At 36.8% G+C, this 17,550-nt stretch overlaps 1 long non-coding RNA gene across 3 annotated transcripts; it reads left to right on the top strand.

Moving 5' to 3' along the window:
* The first annotated feature begins 504 nt into the window (after positions 1-504).
* Positions 505-7,201, top strand: LOC115987930. 3 transcript variants are annotated; one of them, XR_004091261.1, is made up of 8 exons: positions 505-842; positions 939-1,033; positions 2,533-2,580; positions 4,138-4,259; positions 4,458-4,486; positions 4,575-4,636; positions 4,753-4,940; positions 7,003-7,201. It is a non-coding gene; the product is annotated as an uncharacterized LOC115987930 (long non-coding RNA). The 3 variants fall into 3 exon arrangements; XR_004091259.1 differs by having other exon boundaries at positions 505-1,033; XR_004091260.1 differs by lacking the exon at positions 4,138-4,259 and having other exon boundaries at positions 505-1,033.
* The last annotated feature ends 10,349 nt before the right edge of the window (positions 7,202-17,550 follow it).

Below are 17,550 nucleotides of genomic sequence, written 5' to 3'. Positions count from 1 at the left end.
CGTGGGATCCATTTTTAATGAAAAAGTTGATAAAAAGTGAAATTTGTGGGTCCGTAAACAGTGCAAGAATACACTGTTCACGGACAAAAAGTCAACAAGTGCGGCTAAAAAAAAAAAAAAAAAAAAAACTGAAACACAGGAAACGCAAAACGTAGACGCAAAAGCTCAATACAAACACACACTACAAGTCAGTAACACGAGGATTTTTAATTTCAAATTCGTTGGTTTTTATTTTTTATTTTTTAGAAGTTTGAATATTCAAACTTATCAATGATCTATATATATATATATATATATATATTTTTATATATAACTAAAACCTTCGAATCTCCTACAATTTTTCACATTAACATTAATTAAATTTAAAAAAACATTAATTAAGTTAAAAAAAAAAAAAAAAAAAAAAAAACCCCAAAATTTTTTCCACAATCATGAAAAGCAAACCCAATACCCACAAACCCAACTCTAAATACTTTCTCTCTATTTCTCTACCCTTCTCCCCAAAACCCAACTCTACCCACAAACCTGACTCAGAATCCTTTCTCTCCATTTCTCTACCCTTCTCCCTAAAACCCAACTCTGAAAATCAATCCCAAATGCCATTTTCTTCTCCTCTCTCTTCTCTAAAACCTTTCCCTAAAACCTTCTCTTCTCGCCTCCCTTGGAAACCAAATTTAATCATCAATCTGTATCTACAATATTCCTTCCCAACGCAAACCCTATACCTAAGGCAGCCAACGTGCTAGGCCTATGCAGGAGTTTTCTTGGCCTCCACTCTCAACCTCTTTTCTCCATGGACGGATTCAGCCACAGAGCCGATTAGGATAAATAATTCCCCCTCTGTCATTCTCTTTCCTATTTGATTGATCTGCTTCTCAAGAAATTCTTTCTCTATATATGAATTTCTCTAAATCTTATTTTTTGAGTTTCGGTTTCAGGTAATGATGATGATGCAAATTACTCAATCCCAACGCCAAGTGAATCCTAGCAGAGGTGTGGTTGCCATTTCAGTTGTCATCGTTGGCATCACCAGGTCTATCTCTATCTCTCTTCTTCTTCTTTTATGCCTTATGTGAATGATCTGATTTGTTAGAAAAGAATAGCATTTTGTGCATATTGTTGGATTATATATTTAGGGTGTGCATGGTCTTTTTTTTTTTTTTTTTCCTTTGGAACCCATATTGTTGCATAGTTGCTGAATGTGTAGAACATTGAGGTGCTCTTACTGACATCAGGTTTTAATAATCTTGAGGATTGCTTTTATCTGGACATAATATACCTTTTGTTTTTTGTTTTTGTTTTGCTTGGTGTTAAAGGAAAAATGATTTGGCTAGGAATGAGATCCTTCTACTAAAATGTAGATTTGAGGGAAAATGTGGTGTGTTGACTGAGACCATGTTTTATGTCCCTAATAGGAACAAGATAAGTTTTGGTATTGGAACAATTTAGTAGTGACCTTAGATTGTACTAATAATACAATTTTGGTCCTTTTGTCTATCGTAAATTGTATATTGATGGTAGTTACTGCCTTTTCCAAGTAGCTACTTTTTCCAATTGAAATGATGAAATTTGCATAGCTATTCATTTGATGAAATGATAGTTACTGGTATGGGTTAAAATTCAAATTGAAATTGTTTTAAATGGGATAGAGGTTCAAAGTTGATTTTTAATTATGTCTTCAATTAGGTTTTTTGTCAATTTAGGGATTTCAATTCCTATCTTTTTGTAAGAAAATATTGTGGATATGGATGGGTTTCATAGTGGAGATAGTACTGAATGAGTCCAACCCTCAAAATTTAGGCCAAAACTAAACTGGCCTCCCAACCCTCAAAATTTGACAACCCTACAGGTTTTGCTTTAGCTTCAAGCTATGCTTAATTTTGATATCTAGGTTTTTTTAGCAAATCTTATTTGGCTTTGCTTAGATAGGCCAGTTTAGTTCTAGAGTTACATGCATCAAGCACATAGGCTAGTGGTGTTGATAATAGTTATAATCTCGATGCCAATGTGGAGGAGATCTTTGTTGCACTAATCTATATTTTTATCACATGTTTGGCCTGTTTAGAGAGGCCAATGCTAGTCATGTCATTGGAGTTCATGCTATAGGTTTTGGCAAAAGCCATGGTGTTTTTTAATGGGTTTTCTATTCCTATGTTTTCGAAAGGCCTAAGAATGGGCCTGGTGATTTTTTTTTTTTTGAATTATTTGGATTGAATTTCAAAATTTAAATGGATTATTTGGGCTAAATTTATTTCATTGAAGGGTCACTCTAAATTTATTTTGTTTAACTGGTAATCTATTTAAGTTCTGCCACTCCTATAAGAGTCTCTCTCCTTCTCCATTTGTTTTATCTTTGATTTCTTTCTTTTTTTGTTAAATTGAAGTTTATGCATGGTTGATTTGATGCTAAATAGTTATTGGTTTTTTTTTTATAAAATCTTTAGATTTTTGTTGTTATTTCATTTGATTTTTGAAAATGTTAAGGAGTGGATTATGAACTAAACTTTGTAGAGTTGTATTACAAAATAATAGGTGGTTGCTGAGGAGCTTTTGTATACAGAGAACTGATTGTGTGCGAAGGTATGCAGTCAATGGATAATTTCGATAGAGGAATTAGACATATTTTTGGACAAGTGCAATACTTTGCCTTATTTTACACTTGCTAATTAAAGATTTGATATAACACATATTGTTATTCTGAGCATGTTTGATGTCCTTAATTGTGTCTTCATCATCATTACAAAACAAATATTGAGCACTAAATACATGTTTTATCAAGCAAAATAAAGAAAAGACCTAATCAAATCACATTTTGATGACTGCATTTGTCATCCAATTATGCAAAAGAGAAGTAGTGATTCTACATGTATATTTAAAGTTATAAACTGAAGTATTTTCCCACTTGAAAGCCCATGATAGTGCATTGGTTTTTGGGTTTTATTGAAAATTTAGGAGAGACCTCATGATTGTATACCCACCCAAAAGTAAACCCTTGAAGAATTATATAGTCAAAGACCTCAATAAAAACTACAACCAAGTGCATATCATTTGGGCCAAGGGTGTGAGACCACTCCATAAACATATTCGTGCATGATAATTTTAGCATACATAAGGGCTCTTATGTTTAATTTGGAGGTGATGCTTGCTATTGATACGGGGTTGAATTCTTCTAGAGGCCTTCATTTTTCTTCATTTAAATCAGTCTTCCTCCCTTTGCCTTTCTTTACAGTTCTTGGTTGATATAGCTCTAGGATATTTAAATTACTACTACACAAATTTGAATAGTGGACAACATTAATATTTTCAATTTTGAATAGGGATATTTTATGACAAAATTAAGTTGGAAAAAACTAACAAACATTTAATTTTGAACTTGAACTATTCTTAAAATTTGTTTTTACTAACTTCATGGCATCTATTATATTTGTTTTGACTTACCTTTTTATTCAAATAGATATTATTTTTCTTATTTTGCTAAAGGTTACCCCAAACCAATGCAATACAACTAGAAGCATCGTAAGGTAATTCTCGATAATTTTATATGGTGTACACAATGCCTTAATTCATGTAAAACCTGATGATGTGGAGGTTGTTAATGTTTGTGAGCTTACCACTGAGTGGCACAAGACTTACCACTATATGTGATTTAGTCAGTTATTATCGTTATGATATATATTCTTAATGTTGTAGTGTATGATATTCATACAAGAGTTATTTGATAATTGATATTGGATATGAGTTGCTTCTCTCTCTCTCTCTCCATTCAAACTGTATTCTTTTGATATTTTTCCCTTTAGCTATTATTTTATAACTTTATTGTCATCATGTAGAATATGAGTGCAATGTAATATTCTTAGTTCTTCTGTAATTTTGCTTTAATTGATGTGCAACAATTTTATTTTGTTAAACTATGCATGAGAAGAGAAAAAGGCGAACCCCATCACCCTCAAAGTGTTCGACAAAATGCCTGGCTTGGAGGCATGGCTTATAAAGATAGTTTTTGACCTTAACATAGTTTTGGATTGTGTTTATCAGTGTACATGTTACATGTATATTTTGTCTCAAAGCTATTCAATTACTTGTTTACTATTAGGTTTAATTGTAAAGAAACTAAAGTTGAGTTTTTTGGATTTTAAGGGGGAATTACTCATTAAGATTGTGCAGGCCATAAGGGTACAATTAGACCCGGTGATGTGCAAGTAAGACATATCAGTTGCTAAAGAATCGGGATCCTTTTCTGATGTTGGACTATTTTTCATGTATGAAAAATTACAATCTGATCTTTTTCAAATTTCTTTTATTGATATGGATTGTAGTGACTCCTTTCAGTAGATTTCCAGATCATCCACACAGAGGTTCTACCCTCATTGTTGTTTTTGATGTTATGTGCACTCATTAATTGTGGCTCATTGCGTATAATTAGTTAGGTATATTCTAATGTGATTTATGTTATACAGGTTTTGAGACTATCACATACATGTTGCAGGTAAACTTTGTCTCAAAGCTATTCAATTACTTGATTACCATTAGGTTTAATTGTAAAGAAATTGAAGTTGAGTTTTTTGGATTTTAAGGAGGCATTACTAATTAAGATTGTGCAAGCCATAAGTGTCCAATTGGACTCGATGATGTGCAAGTAAGACATATTAGCTCCTGACTCACTATTGATCAATAGGAATTAGAAAATTTGTGCCAAAGCTTTATTATATGAAACTTATTCCTCTTTGTTTCATGTATTTTTTTTTTGTGCAGTGGATGAGGACAGGTAGAGGAATCATCCAACCCTAAAATGCCTGCAAGAAGAAAAAATCAAAAGGATTACAGCTTTGGGTCAATTTATCCTCCAAGGACAAAATGTCAGAATTCTTCTTTTTGTTGAAGGGGATCTTAAAAGTAGAAGTTCTCAAATCAATGATTCCATCAAAAGTTCATTCTCTTGGGTAAGTATCTTTGTCTAAGCCTTTTTAAAGTGGTAGTCTATTGTTCTATCCCCATAGACATCCATGACTTAGATTTGCTACTAGAAGAAGAAAAAAGCATTCAGTGGATATTGTTTGGGTTGGTTGGAAAATTTTGATTATAAATAAAATTTAGTAGAAATATTTTATTACGCTATAAGTTGAAACCTATGAATTTATTTATATAATTGTTTCTATGTGATATTGTGATTAAGATGACTGATATTTTGGTAAATGATAATTCTCAAAGTTAAGTTGGTTTATATATTCTTTATAGGTCTTTATTGATTTCTTTAAGTTATAATTTTGTTTATATAAAACTGTTAGCACTTAGATGCATTTGTGTGTTGTTATCTTTATAATAAATAGATTATGGCTTTAGGAATTTACTTTTTTACCTAAGTAGCTTATAAATCTTGGGGTTTTGAAGCTTATTCCATTATAGTTTGCCATAAATCCATTTGATATGACCTATTATCTATTATTTTAAAAGAAAAGGTTTGTGAAAGGGCTTTTCATGGCCCTGTTTGATGCTTTGTCAATGGGTATCATGAGAACAATCTAAAATCTAATAGGCATGCACAAGTTAGAAAATTAATAGATGCTGAAGTTAGACCAACAACATCCCAAAGTAGCCATGGATGAAGATTAATGTGAGCTTGACAATTAATAAACCGATTCATTTATATAATTTTGTGCAATTTTTGCAGCATATTTTCTTTTTAGCTATTTACTAATTATAACAAGCAGATATGTTATCTATGAATAAAAAATTTATCTCTAATCTGAAACTCACAAAGACATACGTCTCAATTTGAGATAGAGTTGGTTTCTTGATAGGTACAATTAATAGACAATTGATCATGAATTTATTAATAAATAATGAGTGCTTTATTGAATTGACTGTTCTTTTTAGGTGTGTGTTTCCAACTTCTTTCAATTTCTTTTTGGGTTTTTTTGTTTTTTTTTGGCAGTTTTACAATATCTTCTAATATACTTTGCAAAAATTCTAAAATGGTAATGCACATTTTGCTAGAAAGAAAAAAATAAAAAGAAAAGTTGTGCACATCACTTTTAAGGAGTTTGCAATCACATGCTATTGAATGCAAATTAAACTTGAAATGTCATATTTACATGTTTGCACACACCAAATTAAAATTTTCATATTCAGTTTCCACATACTGACTTGATTACTCACATGTATATTAAATTATTTATTAGATGAATGAATATTCATTCATATTGGTAGTATCTGAGAAGAGTACTAAAGATTCATAATCATATCACTTAACTTTTTAATATTGTTATTGTTGATGTGATGCTACTTTAAAGTAGTGAGAATGGGAATTTGAATTGTGCATGATGATCTATAGAACAAATGGCGTTTGATGGAAGGTTGAATAATCAAAACACTTTGAAATGCATATCATTTATGCCCACTTTGAAATGCATATCATTTATGCCAATGGTGTGAGACCACTCCATAAACATTTTCATGCATGATAGCTTAGTGATTGACTTTGTGTGGATAGTAGAAAAGATTCTTGTCTAAGATAGATGTGAAAGCATTTTTTTAACTCTTTGCTTTCTCTTTGCCCATTAAATAATAAGTTTAGGGATATATATATATATATATATATATATATATATATATATATATTTAAATATTAAATTCCTATTTTGCAAATTTTAATATTGAAGTTAGATAAAAGAGCTGCATTTATCAAGTTAAAAAAAGTACTAGGTTTTTACATTTCATGTTAAGTGTGTGCTCAATGCTTGATATATTCTTTTTATTATTTGACATAACAATGCTTTAGATGATGATTTTCAAACCACATGCTCATATCTTTTGATTTTTATGATGGAAATGATGAACTGTATGTAATTTAAAGTTTTTGGTGTTATCTTTAATGTGACTTACTAAATTCAACTGTGGATTAGTGAAACTAAATAATATGATTTTTATTCTGTTAAGTGGACATTTTCATGTGGAGGTCTTTGTTATTGTCAAGGAAGTTGATAAGTTATTTTCTTTTTCAAGGCATATAAGTTGCACTTTTGGGAGATCTAGGGTACCATGGAAAAGAAAGAACACTGACAGGGGCTTGAAAACAACTTTATGTTGCTCTTTGGGACCATGATTTAACTTTGCCTTTAGGTTAAAAATGAGATTACGTCATACAAAGATACAATTGTACACAGTAATGAGGATTTCCAACCATGAGAAGTGGAAGCATATAAGCATAAACAAATTATTTCTGTGTTGATTTGTATATAAGTTTTTGATGTTATATTATTGCAATTTTAATGTGAAAATTGTTACTATAAACCTTGATTTATTTGTTCAAATATACAAATTTTATTTATTAGTGCTTAATAAAGAAAAAAATACGTATAATATATTAAAATAAATTTCCTAAACTTTCCTGTGCATAGCACGGGTTAGCGACTAGTTATTGAATAATACTAAAATTATAGGCTCGTCATACAGTTGACGAGCATTCAATCTACAGGCTCATCTATACAAATGAGCATATAATCCACAAGGTTGTCAATGAGAGAACGACCATACAACATTTATGGCTCAGTCATTAATGGTTTTGTAATCGACGAGCTCCAACAATCAGAAAGGCCAGCTATGAGCCAGTTAAGCCTCATTTAAGTTTAGACATACGTTACAAAAGATAGCCAAAAGAGTCATAAAGAGGTTACCTTCAGTTACACTCATAATGAGCCTCCCAACAGCTGTACTAAGGCTATAAATAAGTCACCAAGCACTAGGAGAAAGGTACACAAATTCAAACCTACAAAATTACATTCTGATTCTCTAAGAGATATTGAGAACTCTACTGACTTAATTTTCGAAGAACCGTTGGCTAACGCCATGTTGGTATCTTTCTCTCTCATCTTTGTAGGGAACGTTACCTCATCATAAGCTCTGATGAGGTTATCAACTGACGACCATTTTTGGCTTCATTAGTTTGGCCATTTGTGGGGACATAGATTTGAATCATATGGATTTTCGTAGCTCTACCATTCAAACATCGCAATGGATCCTAGTTCATCAACCCCATTTAATCCAATGCAAATGACCCAGCAATAAGGTTCAATTTGAACCAGTAAAATCATATTGACGACCAAATTCTCAAAGCGAGATAAGTCATATGATTAAATTCACAAGGTTAAAAGCTAAATATTACAATCATAATAACGATCAAATTTTCAAAGCAAGAGAAAGTTGTATGATTAAATTCACAAGGTTTAAATAGATGAGTACAATCATAATGACAAATTAAATTCTCAAAACGAGAGTAAGTCATATGATTAAATTCACAAGGTTAAAACCAATGAGTAAAATCATATTGACGACCAAATTCTCAAAACAAGAATAAAGTCATATGATTAAATTCATAAGGTTAAAACAAATGAGTACAATCATAATGACGATTAAATTCTCAAAACGAGAGTAAGTCATACGATTAAATTCATAAGATTAAAATCCGACGAATGCAATCATAATAACGAATTAAATTATCAAAGCAAGAGTAATTCATATGATTAAATTTGTATGGTTAAAAACCAACAAGTACAATCATAATGACGATCAAATTCTCAAAGCAAGAGTAAATCATTTGATTAAATTCACAAGATTAAAAACTGACGAGTACAATCATAATGGTGATCAAACTCTCAAAGCGAGAGTAAGTCATATGATTAAACTCATAAGGTTAAAAACCAACAGATAAAATCACGTTGACAATAAAATTCTCATCACGAGCATAAAGCTACATGAGTAAACCCACAAGGCAAGATCAACAATATCAACAAATCAAAAGTTCTACCTAATTACCAAGATTAGTAAGAAGCATGTGATATAAATTGTTAGGATTAGTGCCCTAAAATCCTGTTGTATGCCATGTATGACATTATGTTCTATGTAATAAACTTGTTTCATTATTATCTAAAATAATGGTAGCATGAATGTTTGGACATTATCATATAGTCCTTGAGATACATAGTACGTGATTTATGTGATTTAGTCACAGAAGATATAAATCACAAGTTCTTTGTAAACTCAAAATCTTAGTTTATAGTCGGTGATGAAATTGGGCATTTCATTTGCGAAGATTATAACATATCAATTAAGATGATTTGTCTTAATCATGGAAGTGGAGACTTCTAGTTGATATATTAATATGTTTTAAGTATATAAAACATATTGAACTGGACTGTTGTGAAATTTATTATTCTATCAATAACTGTTAAACGAATAATAAATCTCACAACTGTTGATGCTGGGCCTCGATCGAAAAGGAAAACCACCCTTGTCGGGCCTTCATTCGACCACCCACCGTGGAAATGCTCCTGAGCACAGTGCTTCAGGTGCTCTCTCTCTTGGTGGAGGAATGTAGGGCTACCTTTGGAGGTGTGGCAGGAATCTTGGCCAAAGGTAAGCAAAGTCGCCACCAATCATCAAGTTTTTCTAAGGTGTGATTAGTCACCTGTTTCTAGTTGATTTTATTACCAATCCTAGGCTAAGAAAAAGGGCATTTTTCCTAATCTAATGTGGACGGTAAAAAAATCTTGATTCTTGAGTCTGGAAGTTTGGTTACGTGTGGGGAAGGTGTTAGGCACCCCACAACGCCTGTCCAAGGACAGTCCTTTGTTTTGATAAAACCTTAATTATTGAAGATTGGTAGTAAAAACATGATTTTGGCGGAAATTAGGCATCACTTTGCCTTAGGTGACATGGACTGTGTCAATCACACCGGAAGGGGTGAGCAGGTATATATATACATACATCATGCACAATGCTAGCATACAGTGCGTGAAGGTAAATGCCTACATCCCTAAAGCATGGCCCAAAATATAGGTGCAGGAAAGTAAACAGGGGTTGCCATACTCTAGAGATGAGGACGAATGGTACACAACATGATATACCTAATACAACCCATCCAAGAGAGAAATGAGGGAGGAAGGAAGGGGATTTAAAAGAGTATATAACCAAATGGGAGAGGCTAGACCCTTAAAAATACTAAACATTGTCGCTTGGTTTATATCGACATGCTTGTGTCCACGCCCTTTTTGCTTGCGCCTGGGAGACCATGCCCTAGCTCCATGCGTCCTCGCTCCATGTGTGTACATGCATTGGCAAAGACAAGAAACCAGTAGACAAGTAGTGGAAGGAAAACATGTAAAGAGTATGTGAAAGAGGTATAAAGCAGATAAGCATGATAGACATGGCAAGCAAAGAAACAAAAAAGCAAGCAAACAAGCGAGAAGGCAAACAAGCAAGAAGGCAAACAAAAGGTGGTGTCCACGGGAGGGACAAATGTAGGTTTGGATCGAATGTCCGTAACTTCATTGTGTTGAAGCATGGATGACATACTAGCAAGCAAGACTTATGCATGAACATGTAAGCAAGAGTGTAAAGATGTATAGAAAGTCAACGAGTGGCACAAACAAGCATCGTGCGGAGTGGAAAAGGGAAGGGTACGCATGGAGCAACCCGGCATCCGGAGATGCCTCCCAAATGGTTGCATCTAAACAAGGCCTCATGGGCATCGGATGTAACCACACAAGGTCAAGCCCGCGAGGGGCGCCAGACATGGCAAAGCCTAGTACTAGAAAGGCTAACACAAGCATAAAGAATAGAAACAAGCAAGCATAGACATGCAAATAAGGGTGATCCAAACCCTTTTATGTGGGCCTTGGTGTTTGGACGATGACAAAGACCATAGGGTCTAGATTGCGTCCTAAACATTAGGCCAGAACATAAGGAAATGCGATAAAAGGAACAAAAGGACTAGAATAGCACATGGCATGACAAACAAGTTCTAGGCCTAAACACATAAACATGGCATGAAGCACGTAAGCACATAGATGATGGCATAAAGCATGTAGAAAACCTCAATCTAAGCATGTATACACACCGATCTACACATATAGCATGGAAATATGCATGTAGGCATGTGAATGTACATCTAAGTATGTGGATGTAAGCATAAAAACATGGAAGAACACAAATCCAAGCATACAAGCATGTGAAGACATAGATCTAGACATATAGGCGTAGAAACATGCACATAAACATGTAGATTTAAGCAAGGCATGGCAAAAAAATGTGATATCAAGCATGTAAGCATGTAGATCTAAACAACAACACATAGGAAAGAAAAGATCCAAGCATCTAAAACATGGCATAAAGCATAAAGCTTGTAGATCAAGACAAATAAGAATGTAAGGATGTAGATCTAAGCATGAAACATGTCATCAGGTATAAAAAGTGAAGAGATTTAGGCTAGAAACGCAAATAAAGCAAGAAACATGCTAAAGAAAGCAATAAATCATGTTATTCAAGCAATAAAAGCAAGATAAATGCTAGAAAAAGATTTAGAATGTTAGGGGTATGGATAGTAGCTAAAAAGCTACATCCACACCCCTAAACCCCAAATCCAAGATGTAGAACCAAGTGGAAGAAAGTTGGGTATCAGAACAATACCTTCTATTTTTGGGGAAGAAGGAAGAATCAAGAAGCTATGATGTGTTTTTTTGCGTGTTTTTTTTTTTTTTTGGGGGTGTTTTTTGTGTTTGGAAGAATGGAGAAAAGCTTAGAAATTGTCCAGGTAGAGCACTAGACCCAGGAAGTTTTTTTTTTTTTTTTTTTTTTTGGGTTTGGAGGGTGCTTGGGGCCTTTTATAGCCCCAACATGCTTTATGAAGTGGCGGCCCTTGTAGGGCCACCACCTTTAAATGGCCACAGATCAGGTTGATCTTAAAACCCTTGGAAAGATCTTGACTTCCTGTTTCTGAAAAGGTATGGAACTTGAAAATCCAACGGTCAGATCAAAAGTAATGGCTCTCAGAATTTAGTGGTGCATCAATTGGTGTGTTATCCCGGTTTTCGTGATATCTCTACCGTTCTAACTCCGATTTTGACCCATGAATAGTCGTTGAACTGATAATTTAATAATATTCAAAATGACATTGGTTTCAACCCATTCTGACATCTAGATCAAAATTCGGGTTTCTAGGGCCCGTCAAGAGTCAACTTCGAGTTAACTAGGTCAAATCTGGTCAAAGTTGCCAAAAATCTTCGAAAAGCTCAGGTTTGGTATAAAACTATGAACAATGTTGTTTTGTGAGGATTTTGACCTCGTTTGACTTTCAGTTAACCCTAGGTTGACTAGAGATATTTTGGTCATTTTGGCTGCAAAAGGCACTTTAAGTGCTTCGACGTCCGAACGGGTTGCGCTACATCATTCTAGATGTCCTCATGACCCCATGGAGAGGAAATAACATTTTTGGATTTTTCAAGGTCTGGCATACAAATCAAGAGCGGACAAAATACGGTATCAACAGTTGCCTCTTCTTTATTTGACATCTCGAGTGCAATGACAGGTGTCGGATAAAGAATGTGATTTTGAATTTTGTTTCCTCCAAATTTGCATCCAGAGACTATTCACGGATCGATACCAGAGTTTACATAACTAGATCGATCTACTGCAGCTGCTTCTGAAATATCTTCTGGACATGTCTTTGAGCTCTAAGAGAGGAAAAGGCCCCCCTTTCTTCTCTTTTTATTTTTTATTTATTTTTGCAACATGTTAGTAACAATGCTATCAGGGATGCACGCTAGTGTTTGTTTTATTTTTGGAATTTTCATGGGCATATATTTTTTTGTCATAATTTATGCCATCCTATCTTCGGAAAATGAACATATTTTTTCTTTTTGTTTGTGTTATATGGGTGTGCAAATATGCAGGAATTTAAATGCTGAAAATAAAATGCGGGATATAGGTAAGGGGACTTACCTTGTAGTCGAGAATAGTGAAAATGTGAGTTTAGGGCGCGACTGCTAGTTTACTCACTATAAATCGGGAACTTGAAAACTTTTTGAGTGACCTGGTAGCTGTGTGATGGCGAGGTGTAAGGTGCGGCCGCTTTCTTAACCTCAAGATGGAATGTGAGCCTAAGGTGCGGCTGCTAGTTTACCCACTGTAGATTAGGAACTTGAACTTTTGAGTGACTTGGTAGCTGTGTGATGGTGAGGCATATGGCGCGGCCGCTTTCTTAACCTCAAGATGGAGCTAAGGGCTCGGCCGCTAGTTTACCCACTGTAGATCAAAACTTGAACTTTTGAGTGACTTCGTAGCTGTGTGATGGCGAGGCGTACAACATGGCCGCTATTTAACCTCAAGATGGAATATGAGCCTAAGGTGCGGCCGCTAGTTTACCCACTATAGATCTGGAACTTGAAAACTTTTTAGTGACTTGGTAGTAGTGTGATAGCGAGGCATATGGCATGGCCGCTTTCTTAACCTTAAGATGGAATGTGAGCTTAGGGCACGACCACTAGTTTACCCACTGTAGATCAAGAACTTGAACTTTCGAGTGACTTGGTAGTTGTGTGATGGTGAGGTGTACGACACAACTGCTTTCTTAACCTCAAGATGGAATGTAAGCCTAGGGCGCGGCCATTAATTTACCCACTGTAGATCAGGAACTTGAAAACTTTTGAGTGACTTGGTAGCTGTGTAATTGCGAGGCGTACGACGCAGCCACTTTCATAACCTCAAGATGGAACGTGAGCCTAGGGCGCGGCCACTAGTTTACCCACTATAGAATGTGAACCCAGGATGCGGTCACTAGTTTACCCACTATAGAATGTGAACCTAGGACACGGTTGCTAGTTTACCCACTGTAGAATGTGCAAGGATCTGCTTTCTTGTGAGAACATATGCTTGACATGAACCTGCATAACATGTTTGGGAAAAAGTGTTAGTTCATTTGTATTGCCATTTGTTTCATGTGCTTACCACTTGTGTTTGAATTTCTGGTTGTTTTGTAGATTATTTCTTGGAGGGCGAGTTCCAGGGGAGACCGAAGGAAAGCCCCTGTTTACACTACGTCCCATGGGGATGATTCTTCTGATGAGACTACTTCGGCTGGTGAGCGGGCGGCTCGAGTTCTGCAGAGCCATTTTGACCGTGGGGGTAATGACCCCAGGCCCACCGCTAGGATCCCTATGGAGACTCGATTTAGGAGGCGGTGTTTAGCCAAGGCAATTAGTGTTTCGTTTGAGTCTTGCACTATTTCTAGTGGGGTCCTTACGGTGCAGGCTGGCTATAGGGATAGAGGCCTCTAAAGGAGAGACGCCAACTGAGGATCTCCTTTTTGATATAGAGGTTAATTTGTCTAGGGAGGAAAAGGTCTATCCAAGCGCTCGGAGGCGCGGCTTGAGGTGGAGATTCCTACCACGTCAGGCTGGGGCCAATGCTTATACTGGAGCGGTAGACGGCGGTATCAGAGACACTCACCTTCAGTGTAGGTTGAAGGATCATCCTTCTGCCCAAGTGTGGAAGGGAAAAGTATGCTATCTTTCTTCTTTTGTCATTTAGATTCCTATTATATACATATGCTAACGGATAGCTTCTGATTCTAAATGTAGGGGGTCGATAAGATCCTTGGTCGAGGTGCTTGGTCCACTTTTCTTCGATTGCTGTTGGCTCTTGGGACCCACCAGTGCTATGCAGATTTCCTAAGAGAGTAGGGATTTCAGGACTTTCTGAGGATCCCTCCATACACCATGCAAAGGTTTCATGCCGAGACAAGCACCTTTCACTTAAGTTGTAGGGAGTATGCCATTCTCCCTCTTGATTGGACAGTCGTCTTGGGTATCAGATTCGGTGGATACCCAATTCTGACTGATGACATGAGCTTTAAGATGGCTTGTGAGCTCTTGGGCATCCCTCCCTCATTGACTATGGACATGAGAAGATATTTTGGGCCTACCGCGACGCCACAGATCTGCACTGAGTGGCTAAAAGGTAGCATCCCCTAGGGTGTGGCACCTACTAACATTCATCTTCGGTGGTTCTTCATGTGTTTTCTCGGTAGTTGCTTCTTTGGCAACAACTAATCGGTATTATCTTGGCAGTTGCTATGGGCCATAAGAATAGTCTCCGACATTGGGAGATATGACTGGGGGTTTGTCACTTACGGCCTTTTCATCTCCTTCCTGAGGCGAGCTTCACAATGGGATTTCAAGAGCTTGGAGGGGTGTTGGCAAATTTTAACATGGTGGGCATATGAATACATCCTAGCTTTACGACAACGGTTCACGGGTTTGTCTGCAATAGTGTATACCTGAGCATATGCTTGGTCTCTCTGTACGATCACCAGGGTTGTCCTGGTGCAGCTGGTCACTATCTCTGCAGCCTTAGATTGCATCACTTGGGATGAGATAGTAGTTCACCCTTATGACAGCTAACTGTTAGGGACTGGATCTCACTATTGCCATGGGCCAGTTGAGGGTATGACGTTGGTTCTAAGCCCTATTGAGTTGAGAGTTCTTTTTGGCAGAGAGGACCTTCCACTAGGTCAAGCCAGTTTTCAGGGTACTTGGAGATCCACCTCCCCTGGGATTGTCATTTGAGTCCATTGTCATGGACGACTTGGCTTATGCTACAGGTTCTTTTGATGCTTACATGGATACTCGCCGGGATTCTACCATTTGGTTCGCAGAGTCCTCCATAGGGCCTATCATTGGAGATGTTCCTGTGAGTGGAGGTTGAGTGCTAGGAGGCATTGTTCATGCTCAGGTGGCATCCAGAACTTAGTGGAGATCGCGTGCAAAGGCTTTGTAGGCCAGGGTGGTAGAGCTTGTGGCTACTGTTGCTGCTAGGGAGGTGCATATGCAGAAGGAGACTATTCGAGCATTAGCTTGGGAAAGGGAGCTTTGGCAAAGGGATAGAGACGCCAGTGCTACTATTACAAAGAGAGTGCGAAGCTAGCTTCAGAGTGAGCTAGCCATGTTTCATGGCTATACCCTGGTTTTGATAGGAGACTTATGGGGGGCTCGTATTCCTGTTCCACCTCTGCCTCATATTCCAGGCCGGGGGCCCATTGTTCCCCCAGGTCTGCTGGGCAGTTTGGGCTCTTTTGCTAAGACTCTAGGGCCTTCTTAGGATCCAGGATACACTCCCGGCACTTTAGGCGGTGCGGGTCCTTCCACCAATTCTCTTGCAGGCGATGGTGGTAATGATGATGATGATAATGGTGACTAGTACTTTAGGGATGATGATTCTCAGTAGGGTAAGCTTTTTGTTTTAGCTTGATGTGGCCCCTGCGTGGGCATGTATGTATTCTTCATGTATCTTGTAGACATTACCCAATGGTGGGCTGCTTATGTATATTATGTATCGCCTCTTGATAGGCCTGGACATGTGTGTATTATATTGCCTCACAGTGGGACTTGATGTATGATATTATCTCTTTGTAGCTTCATGGTGTATGTATGAAACAATGCCTCTTGTTAGGACTTACATGCATGATTCTGGAAAATGCCTTTGAAAGCATGTATGACTTTAGGAAAAGTGCATTTGAGAGGGCTGCTAGTGTATGTGAAAAACAATGCCTCTAATTATGACTTACATGCATAGTTTTTAGGAAATTGCTTTTGAGAGGGCAGCTGGTGTATGCCTTTAGCCAAATCTCCTTTGAGAAGGCCGATGCATAGCTCTTAAATCTCCTTCGAGAGGGCTGCTAATGTATGACTTTAGGAAAAGTGTCTTTGAGAGGGCTACTGATATATGGAAAAACAATGCCTTTGATTAGAGCTTACATGCATAACTCTAGGAAATCGCCTTTGAGAGGGCTAATATATCACCCTAGAAAAACCACCTTTGAGAGGGTTGCCGATGTGTGTGAGAAACAAAGCCTCCAGGTAGGACTTACATGTACAATTCTGTAAATCGTCTTTAAAAGGGCTACTGCTGTTCGCACGAAACAATGCCTCTAGGTAGGACTGACATGTCAGATTCAGGATGTCGCCCTAAAAAGGGCTACAAATGTGTGCAAGAAACAATGCCTCTAAGTAGGGCTTACATGTATGAATTTAGATGAATTGCCTTTGAGAGGGCTATAGACATATATGAGAAGCAATGGCTTTGATTAGGACTTACATGCATAATTCTAGGTGTCGCCTTTCAAAGGACTGCTGCTATATGTATGCACTATCACATTTTCATCATAGATGGTGGTTTTGAACCAGCTTTTGTCACACTCATTTGTATTGCATCGCAGTTTCATAAGTTTATTAGTGAATTTTGACAATGATCGTCCCACTAGGGGGAGAGAGAACGAAGAGATCGCGTGAAATAAACTGCCCTAGTTTAGGGTTTCATGCAATTTTGACATGAAAGACACATCCTCAGTGGGACGGACCCATTCTTGTGTATTGGTCAAGGTGGAGGGAATTGCGCAAAATAAACTACCCCAGTTTAGGGTTTTGTAGGGTTCCAAGTTGCAAATTGGTTGAAAATGGCCTCAACTTCATAGACCATACCAAATGCTGGTAATGAATGCAGACATTTTGAATGAAATTTTCTTAAACACGCCATGAGGCGGTATGCACTAATCACTCCTGTTATTGCTCGGGTCGGCTATCAATTCAAAGACGGGTTTCTTGGGGTGACCTTTATGGGAAATGACTCCCTTTTTCCTTAAAATAAGCTGAAAAAGTTGCCGCATGGCTAAGAATGGACTCTAGTGTCTTTTTGTTGTGGGCTTTAATTACCAGGGTTGAA

The sequence above is a fragment of the Quercus lobata genome, chromosome 4 (assembly GCF_001633185.2).
Source record: "Quercus lobata isolate SW786 chromosome 4, ValleyOak3.0 Primary Assembly, whole genome shotgun sequence".
Classification (NCBI taxonomy): Eukaryota; Viridiplantae; Streptophyta; class Magnoliopsida; order Fagales; family Fagaceae; genus Quercus; species Quercus lobata.
The sequence above is the reverse complement of the archived record's forward strand: the minus strand, read 5'-3'. Positions and strand labels throughout refer to the sequence as shown.